General features: G+C 43.4%; 1 long non-coding RNA gene across 3 annotated transcripts in view; it reads right to left on the reverse strand.

The window, feature by feature from the left end:
- Positions 1–2,084: 2,084 nt before the first annotated feature.
- The window catches only part of LOC143832726 (uncharacterized), a 62,370-nt gene continuing 55,422 nt past the window's right edge, over positions 2,085–9,032 (reverse strand). For 2 of the 3 annotated variants that reach the window (XR_013229379.1, XR_013229378.1), the window contains 2 exons: positions 7,335–7,437; positions 2,085–2,617 (listed from right to left, as the gene is read on the reverse strand). This is a non-coding gene — a long non-coding RNA (uncharacterized LOC143832726). Of the gene's footprint in view, positions 2,618–7,334; positions 7,438–8,864; positions 9,016–9,032 lie in introns of those variants that run through there. The other variant, XR_013229380.1, reaches the window with a different exon arrangement.

Consider the following 9,032-nt stretch of genomic DNA (forward strand, 5'->3'; position numbering starts at 1 on the left):
AGAGTTTTTCCAAAGTAAAAAATTAAAAATTCCTGTGTAGGAAAAAATTAAGATACACAGCAAGGCTTGAACTAAGAAAGCTGTGATCTCTTGGCAGGCACCTTACTGATTGAACCACTATAGCCTCCTTGTAACTTGTGGCCCATAAGTCCTATTCACTGGCATTTTCTCTCTTAACAAACAAACAAAAACAGGAAAGAAAAGCAATCTCAGTGTAGCCCTTCCTTTTCACTTTCAAAAAAGAAATTGCCAAACTGGTAGGGAAAGGGCAGGAGAAAAGATCAGAGAGAGGGCAGAGAGAGGGCAGCACTGGTCAGTATTCCCCCCATCCCACCGGTGTGAAGTATGCGTTGACTGGGAAAAGGAGGCAGCTTGAGGCAAAGACAGGCTTGTCTTTAACTCCTGATATGAATGCCTATCATGTTACTTAAGGGGGCTTATAAGGCAAGAAACATGCTTTTACAGCACAGAAGCTGAGGCAAAATGAAGGCAAGACTAAAATAAAACCACCAATAGTGAAAGGGAACTGCTCCCAACCAATCAGCAAATTTCTACAGGAGATCAGTGCTGGAGGCATGGCCAGGAGTGGGGGTGGGGAGAGAAAATCCAAAAGATGCAGTCTATTTGCTTCCAGAAGAGAGTATAATGGGCCTGCATTTCTCCACTCAGATATCCTGGGGAATAAATGGCATGATTCCAGAGTCAATCCTGGATGGTGCAGATGGCATAATTAAAGGAAACAAAATTGGACTGAAGACTGGGATCAGGTGCAGATGAATTTTTAAAAAACGAGTCACTGGAGATTCAAAAGCCCAGTGCAGTTAAGGCCCAGGGGATCCTCAAGTCTTACCTAGAGGCTGACATCCTTATTTCTACCATTTTCTAATTAAGATACTGTAGACAAAAATGAATGTTTGTGTATGCTGGCAGGGATCCTACAACCACTTTTAGCTAAGTGAGGAACTTTGATCTGGAGGAAAAGGCTCCTTCCTCTGAGCCAAGAATCCTAGCAGAACAGAGTTGATTCAGTTCAATATATAATATTCAATATATATAGTCAATATATTAAAAACTAGTTTTTTTTCTTTTTTCTTTTAATTCAAGGGAGTTCTAAGACAGCAGAACAAAGTTGGAGTCCAGTGGCACCTTTAAGACCAATAAAGTTTTATTCTGGGTATAAGCTTTCATGTGCAGGCACACTGAAGAATAACACTTTGTTGGCCTTAAAGATGCCACTGGATTCAGACTTTGTTCTAGTTCCCCCCACTCCCATGTTTTAAATATTTGCTTTTCTATTACTATATTTCCAACTCAATTCAGATGAACTCAAGGGAGAAAGTAGAATAATAGAATCATAGAATCATAGAGTTGAAAGGGGCCATACAGGCCATCTAGTCCAACCCCCTGCTCAACGCAGGATCAGCCCTAGGCATCCTAAAGCATCCAAGAAAAGTGTGTATCCAACCTCACTGCCAGTGAGGGGGAGCTCACCACCTCCTTAGGCAGCCTATTCCACTGTTGAACTACCCTGACTGTGAAATTTTCCCCCCTGATATCTAGCCTATATCGTTGTACTTGTAGTTTAAACCCTTCTAAAAACACTATCTGAAGGAAGCTATCACAAAAGACATAAGGACTGATTCCCCTCTCCAGCACAGTCTGTGCTATAGTTTACTAATCAGGAAAGATTTGCATATCTTGCTGGGAAAATTTTTTGAAAAAGTAAACCCTCACATTTTACATATTTCAGTTGTGGCAAAAATGCTCACAGAGAATTCACATTTGCTTTGCAAGAAATTAAGTGATACATGTGTGGCATATTTAGTGTATGTGTTACAACGGAACAATCTGCTTTGCACCTCTGAGACTTGTGCGAGTTGGCTTAGCAACGTGGGGTATGTTCCTGTTTAGTTGGGTTTGTAGACTGCATAAGCTCTCTCGTCCTGAAACCAGTTGCACCCATTTTTGTATCTTCTTGATAATAGATTTTTTAAAACACATCGGCCTCTGCTGTGTAAACCCAAGAACTTGAGTACTTCGTTCCTGACTTTCAAGCAACAGGGAACATCATGACATGGGTCCAGTTTTCTAGCAATTATGTATTGTAAAACACATTGTATAACTTTAACCATATTGGTTTTTTTTACACTGACCTATGTTGACATATGAGGCTTATGTCTACCACAAAGTTTTGACCTCTGATTTGTCCTGTCCCAGATGTGTGAATGCAGGCTGTGGTTACTCCTCACTAGGATAAATGCATACACTTGAATTCACTCTTGTTGACCATGTATCTTCTTGAAACTGTTGGCTAAATTCATGGAGGCCAGCTGGCCAATTATAAGCCATGATTTTAGAACTTCTATATTGACAGGATATATCTTTGATTTTAGCAGTCCATATTCCAAGGGCAAACCAGGGGTTGTCATATCTTTAAATGCCGTTCTTGTAAGCTATTAAAGTCCTTTGGTTGAACATTGCTGGAGGAGAATGGTGGACAAGATGAGACTTTGTTTTGATCTCAGATTTGCACACACAACAGCATCCTATTGTATAGTTTTATCTTGACTGTGCTGGTCAGACTGCAAATGCTCCTCCACAGAAATGTCTCTTGCACCTAAAAAATCAACAGGGGGAACATGATGTAAGCTGATTGTTCAATCTAAATTTCATAACATAAAAGGAAAGGTGGAAGCAGGCACCCCGCCACACACACACACACAGACAGACAGACAGACACACACACACACACTGCTTTGGTTGGAGCAAATTGTAATTGGTCACTGTGAAACATTCTTTAGCCTTGAACTGGAGTGCAGTAATGAGGGGAAAGTGTTTGCTTTTTCTTTTCCTGCGGCCTGGGTGGCTTCTGTGCTGTAGATGAAAATGAGGAGTCTGCTGATCTCGGTCCAGCTGGAAATTAATACTAGGAAATGATGGCTTTAATGTTCAGACACAACACAGCAAGAGGTGCTGCTATGCTGCTGTTCCAGAGGCAGGAGGCTCTGCAGGACAGTGTGGAAAGGGGAAACCCCACAGCTATCTGGTTTCCTGTAAAACTGGGAATAATAACAGGCATCTGTGTCCGAGGCTGAACTCTGTTGGCTGTGTCCATATTTGTTCCACAAGATGAGCAGAGATTGTGCAGTGAATTGACTCCCATCCCCACCCTCACCATATGTAAGGGATGACCAGTACAGAGTCCAGCATGGTTCCTGGCCTGTGGTTAGATATGATTTGAGAAGAAGGTTGCAGGTAGCTAGTCCACTGTGGAGCTGGCAGTGTACCCAGCTGTAGTTATCAGACCTGGAGGGAAGCCAGCAGCACAACAAGGGTTTTACTAAGTCTGGCCAGCTTGCTGGAAATATACACAGAAACAACAAGCAGTCTGTTACCAGAATCCAAGTACCAAGCCAGAGGTGAGTCAGCACACAGTCCAAAAGTCAGAAGGCATCAAAGAAGAGTAGATGGTCTAAGAGGATGGGGCAGGTGACAAGGAGACAAGGTCACAGTCAGTCCCCAGTCAGGCATGGTCAGGAGGTCAAGCTGGGCAGAAGTCTAGGTACACAGCTGCAGACAAGGAAACAAATTCACTTATTGCACCCAGACTGGGCACTCCTGCTAGGAGATGAGGAAAGATCCTGCAAACACTGACATAAGGAGTGCAGAACTTTCAGCCCTCATCCTACAAGAAATCAGATGCATCATCCAGCCTCTGGTGATAATGAGCAGCCAACTGGGCACTCTTCTATCTGCAACTTAGACCTTTGTCTTCATTGGTCCAGAGGTTCCCTTCTGTACAAGGCTTCTTGACTGGTATTTGGCTGAGGCTCCTTTTTTCCCTCCTCTGCCTCATCGCCAGCCTCCAAGCTGATGACACTCAGACTCCAGAGGGAAGATTATAGAGAATTAGAGTGGCAGACTGGTCAGAGCCTGTGCATCTCCTCTTTTCTACTGCTTTGGTGCTGTTGCTTCGATGTGCAGATTTCTTCTGTTAGATCTTCTCTCTTTCAAACATGGTGTAGTGGTTAAGAGAGGTGGCCTCTAATTTGGATAACTGGATTTGATTCCCCACTCCTCCTCCACATGCAGCCAGCTGGGTCAACTTGGGGTAGTTACAGTTCTCTTAGACCTCTCTAAGGGAAGGGAAAGTGATTGAGAGTCCCTCAGGTAGTGAAAAGTGGGGTGTAAAAACCAACTCTTCTGGATGGGGACCAGGGAAAGATCCACTTCCATCTTCTATCTCAAATGGCCCAGCTGTGTATATAGATTGTATTTTTCTCAGCAATGTGTCTTCAGGTCAGAGAAAATGCATCCCAAGAGCATGTGTTTAAGAGAGCCAGCTATATAACTTTTCTAGCCTTGCAATAAATTTCAATCCAGCTCAGGAAACTTTTGGAAAGTCTCATGAATTTGCCAGCTAAAGCCTGGTCTAGGACACTCTGGCTGCACGTCTGGCTCGTCCCTGGAAGTTAGCTTTGATTGCATTGCTGAATAACATAAATAAATAAAACCCTGAAGCTCTTTATTAATAATAAAGGAGCACTGAAACAGGGACTTTCACATATGCCCTCCGCAGCAGCAGGAGATGAAGATGTATTTATTGCTAGCAGAAGATCGGTAGGCTTGGACTCAGGAAAGAGAGAATCAAAGAATGGAGAAAGTCCAGGCAGAGTTTGAAAGAGCCTCTGCTGGTTGAGGTCCCCCCCCCCCACCTTGTTTGATTTCAGAGTCTTTTTGGCAACCACTGCCTTGGTTCCCGACCACTACTTTATATGGAGGTGGGGGAAAATGGGGTGGATGGGCTGAAGAGGCATCCTGCAATGTCACAACATCCCTTCTGGCTGAGTAATTGGAAGGGATGCCACCATGCTGTGGGGCACTCCAGCATTCCCTTTAACCCACAGCATCATCACTTTTGGTTATCTAGCTTCCCAGGGGTTGCCAGCTACTAGCTAACATTTATCCCAGCATGAGCTTTTGCGAGTCAGAGCTAATTTCTTCAGATACAACGGCAAAGAAACCATTTCCATCATATTTATCCATATAATTATAGCAGGAAGAAATTGAGAGGAGCTGTGTAAAGAGAGGGCTGGCAGACTCCAGAGGGGGGATCAAATTAGGTATGATGTCCTACGTGAGGGACCTGAAAGAGTGAGGCAGTTGTTCATAATGGATGACTAGAGGTCAGAGGTGTTAGCCTCTTTGTGTGTTAACTAAAGAATTTACTAAGGAAGACAGTCGCATGGTTAACAAGCTTTTGAGACGCTTAAGGTCCTTTCATCAGAGTTTGGACTGGAATCTAGCTGAAGAATGAAAAATTAACTGTCCTTAGTAAAAAGGTTATAGTATCACATAACAGGCTAACAGGAGCCAGCTTTGTGTAGTGGATAAGAGCTCCTTGTTCCTCCTCCCCATGCAGCCAGCTGGGCGACCTTGGGCCAGTCACAATCCTGATAGGTCTGTCCTCACAGAGCAGTTTCCTCTTTCCTTCTCCCCATGTAGTTGGCTGGATGACCTTGGGCCAGTCACAATCCTGATACGTCTGTCCTCACAGAGCAGTTTCTCTCAGAACTCTCTCAGCCCCACCTACCTCACAGGGTGTCTGTTGTGGGGAGAAGAAGGGAGGGTGATTGTATGATGCTTTGAGACTCCTTTGGAAAGTAAAAAGTGGGGTATAAAAATGAACTCATCTTCTAGTAAAGTTTATTAGAGGTGTTGAGTGGGGTTACTGGAATTTACATTGAGGGGAAAAATCCATCAAAACACACAGAAATACTAAAACGAGGGCTGGATTAAAAGAACGAATGGAATAAGTAAGACGTAGTCCTCCTCACTGGGAGCAGAAATAGTGTTGTAGATCTACAATTCAAAAAGTGGTCCCTAGATCTGGAATTATGGTCCCCAAGCCAGGAATGACAGTGTTCATTCCCAGGAGGGTGGAGTCCCACATCAAAAAGCTGTTTCTAAATATTATTACTACAACTACAACATTTAGTGGTTTAATTGGGTAGATTAACAGTTTAAAGCCATTTTGATTGGCTAAAAATGTGGTCTCAATTAATTAGACAGCAGAGTTTTGTTTTTGTGAGGTTTTTTTTTTAAACTCACAATACCCCATATCATGAAGAGGAGTCAACAAAGAACTGGTAACATTATGTAACTACAAATAGGTTGCCAATTGCCAGATGGAGCCCAGAGGTCTGGAATTACAGAGAAAAAGGTAACCCTTGTAGAGGAAAGAATCCCCCAGTTTTGAGGTGAAAATGGAAAAGGTCTTGTTTCTAAGCAATGCCAGTCTTTCAACCACTAGAGATGGTTTTCTGAGCAAAGGTACACTGACAGATCTCAAGGAGCATGAGGGTTCATATGGGAGTAGATTACTGGGCTGGGGAATTCTTAGAAATTCGGAAGCGAAACCTTTGGAATGCCAGGTTTGAGGAGGAGAGAAACTTCAGCAGGGTATATTGGCATAGAGTCTACCTTCCGAGGCTGCCACTTAATCCAGGAAAACTGTAGTCTGGAGATGTGTTGCAATGGCAAGAGATCTTAAGTCCCCCTGGAGTAGATGCCTCCTAAATGACTTTGGAACCAAAACCATTTGGGGCTTTAAAAGTTGAAATGAGTGCCTTGAATTGTGCTCCAAAAGATACAGGTAGTCCACACCACTACTGGACAACTGATGTGAAGTGCTTTCTTCTACTCACTCCCAACAAAAAAAATAAACACAGCCATTTTGACTAATTGTACTTTCCATACAGTCTTCAAAAGTAGCTCCATAAAGAGTGTATTGCAGTAGTCTATGCTTGAATTTATGAAGGCATGGATAATGGAGTAAATTCACAACACTTTATATATATGTGTGTATCTGTATACCAGTAATCCTTATTCAACCTTTTGCAAAATAATTTACTATTTTTACCATATTGTGTACAAGAAGTTTGTAGTAGAAGGGACTGTTCAGCTGGGGATATAAAAATATTTCTTATCAGCTGAGAGCTTCTTGCACTATATTAGACATACATGAGAGCCCACTGAATTTTTTCAAAGTGGCAGGTGCTATCAGGGCCAACCATTGTCAGTAGTTACCAACTCCAGGTAGAAGAACACATGGGGATTTGAGAGAGGGGCAGGAGGGTAGGGTTTGGGGAGGGGAAGGACTTCAATGAGAGACCAGGGCCATAGAGTCTGCCTTCCAAAGAGGCCACTTTTCTCCAGGTGAACTGATCTCTGTTGCTTGGAGATCAAGTGGTAATCCCAGGAGATCTCTAACTACCACGTAGAAGTTGGTAACTGTATTTCACAGCAATAGAAACTCATTCTTATAATCATACCAGATCAGACTAATTGCCCATCTAGCGGAAGTATCTACTTTGGCAGAGAATGTCCATGCAGTATCTCAGGAAGTGTGCTGTTCCAGGCTTGCTACAAGAGGTCCTGTAGGTGGAGGAAACAGAGATTGACTGTGAGATCCTGAACATGTAAAGCATGTGCTGTACTACAGGGTGACATTGTATTTGCATACTCTAGTTCTCTGCCCCAGCAGTTCCTTTATCATTTTTAAAATCAGCACACACACACCCCTACACACACACCCCAGGCTCCTTTACCCAGGGATGGAATATCATACTGCTGTCAATAGTGTGTGTTTAACCTGAGCATACTGGTACATAGAAATCTTTGGAAAACATCTATACTAAAAGCTTTCCCACATACATGCATGTGTGCATTATAGTGACTAGAGGTGAAGGAAGTCAAAGTTCTGTAATAATGTGGAAGAGGAATTTGTGGCAAATGCAGCACTTGCGACCATCTGCCAAAATCCCCTCTTCTGAGGAAATGATAAAAGTTAAGGAGCCCTCGGGGCTTTTCTGTGTGGGCCCCTTTTGCACACTGCTCAAACCAGGATATACATGGCAGACAGATGGAGATCCTTTGCATTCTCCCCCCCCCCAGCATGCTTATCTGCATTAGAATCATAGAATAATAGAGTTGGAAGAGACCTCATGAGTCATCAAGTCCAACCCCCTGCACTATATGCAGGACACTCACAACTCTATCGCTCATCAACTGGTGGTAACCAGCCACCCCCTTGAACCTTCACAGAATCAGCCTCTCCGTCAGATGGCTATCCAGCCTCGGTTTAAAAATTTCCAAAGGTGGAGAACCCACCACCTCCTGAGGAAGCCTGTTCCACTGAGAAACTGCTCTGTCAGGAACTTCTTCCAGATGTTGCATTGTGGCCTTCCTTGGCACAAGTCTGTATCCCATCTTTCAGTGTGTCAGTGTGATCTTCTCTCCTTTAGGGAGCTCTTTTGGTCTTCTACTCATGATGTTTCACACTGGCTAAAGGGGGGGGTGGGATAAAACCTGACAGGAAATCCTGCAACTGTGTAAACTGTAAAGCTTATAGAGAAATGTGCAGTTCACTTGGTATAGACTTGCCATAAGGGAGTGAGGCCAAAGGCAACAGCAGTACAGGAAAGGGAAGGCACAATAATCATTTGATGTATTTATTTCCTTAGAAATTAGCATCCTGACTTAAAGTGCCAAAAACAGACTCCCAAGGAAGCTTGCAAGCAGTTAAAATGTGCTATAAAAAAGGAATGAAGGCAGAGAACAGTCATATGAAAGACATGGCTTCTCTTAAAACATTGGGCCAGCCCAACAAGTACACAACAAGCATGATGTCCAAATATAGGCTGCACTTGGGATTTCCTTTCACATCCAGTTTGTAGCTTGTTAGGTTTCCTCAGGAATGTTCACCCCTCTCAAGACATACACCATGCTACCACTTTCACTCGCTTATACCTTGACCTTGTTGCCTACACAGCTTCCTTCCATACAACAGACACTCCCCTTACTTCATGCAGTAACAGGACATGCTGTAGAAAGTTGTTCAGAGTGTGCTTATCTCTGGCTGTAAGGAGACATTTGCTTGCCTATGCAAGGACTTTCTGCTTTTTTCAGCCTCTCTACTCACCAGCACCCCCCCCTTTCAGCGCTTGGGGAATAGAGTTACTTAGCAGCCA

Source organism: Paroedura picta, chromosome 3 (assembly GCF_049243985.1).
Source record: "Paroedura picta isolate Pp20150507F chromosome 3, Ppicta_v3.0, whole genome shotgun sequence".
Taxonomy (NCBI): domain Eukaryota; kingdom Metazoa; phylum Chordata; class Lepidosauria; order Squamata; family Gekkonidae; genus Paroedura; species Paroedura picta.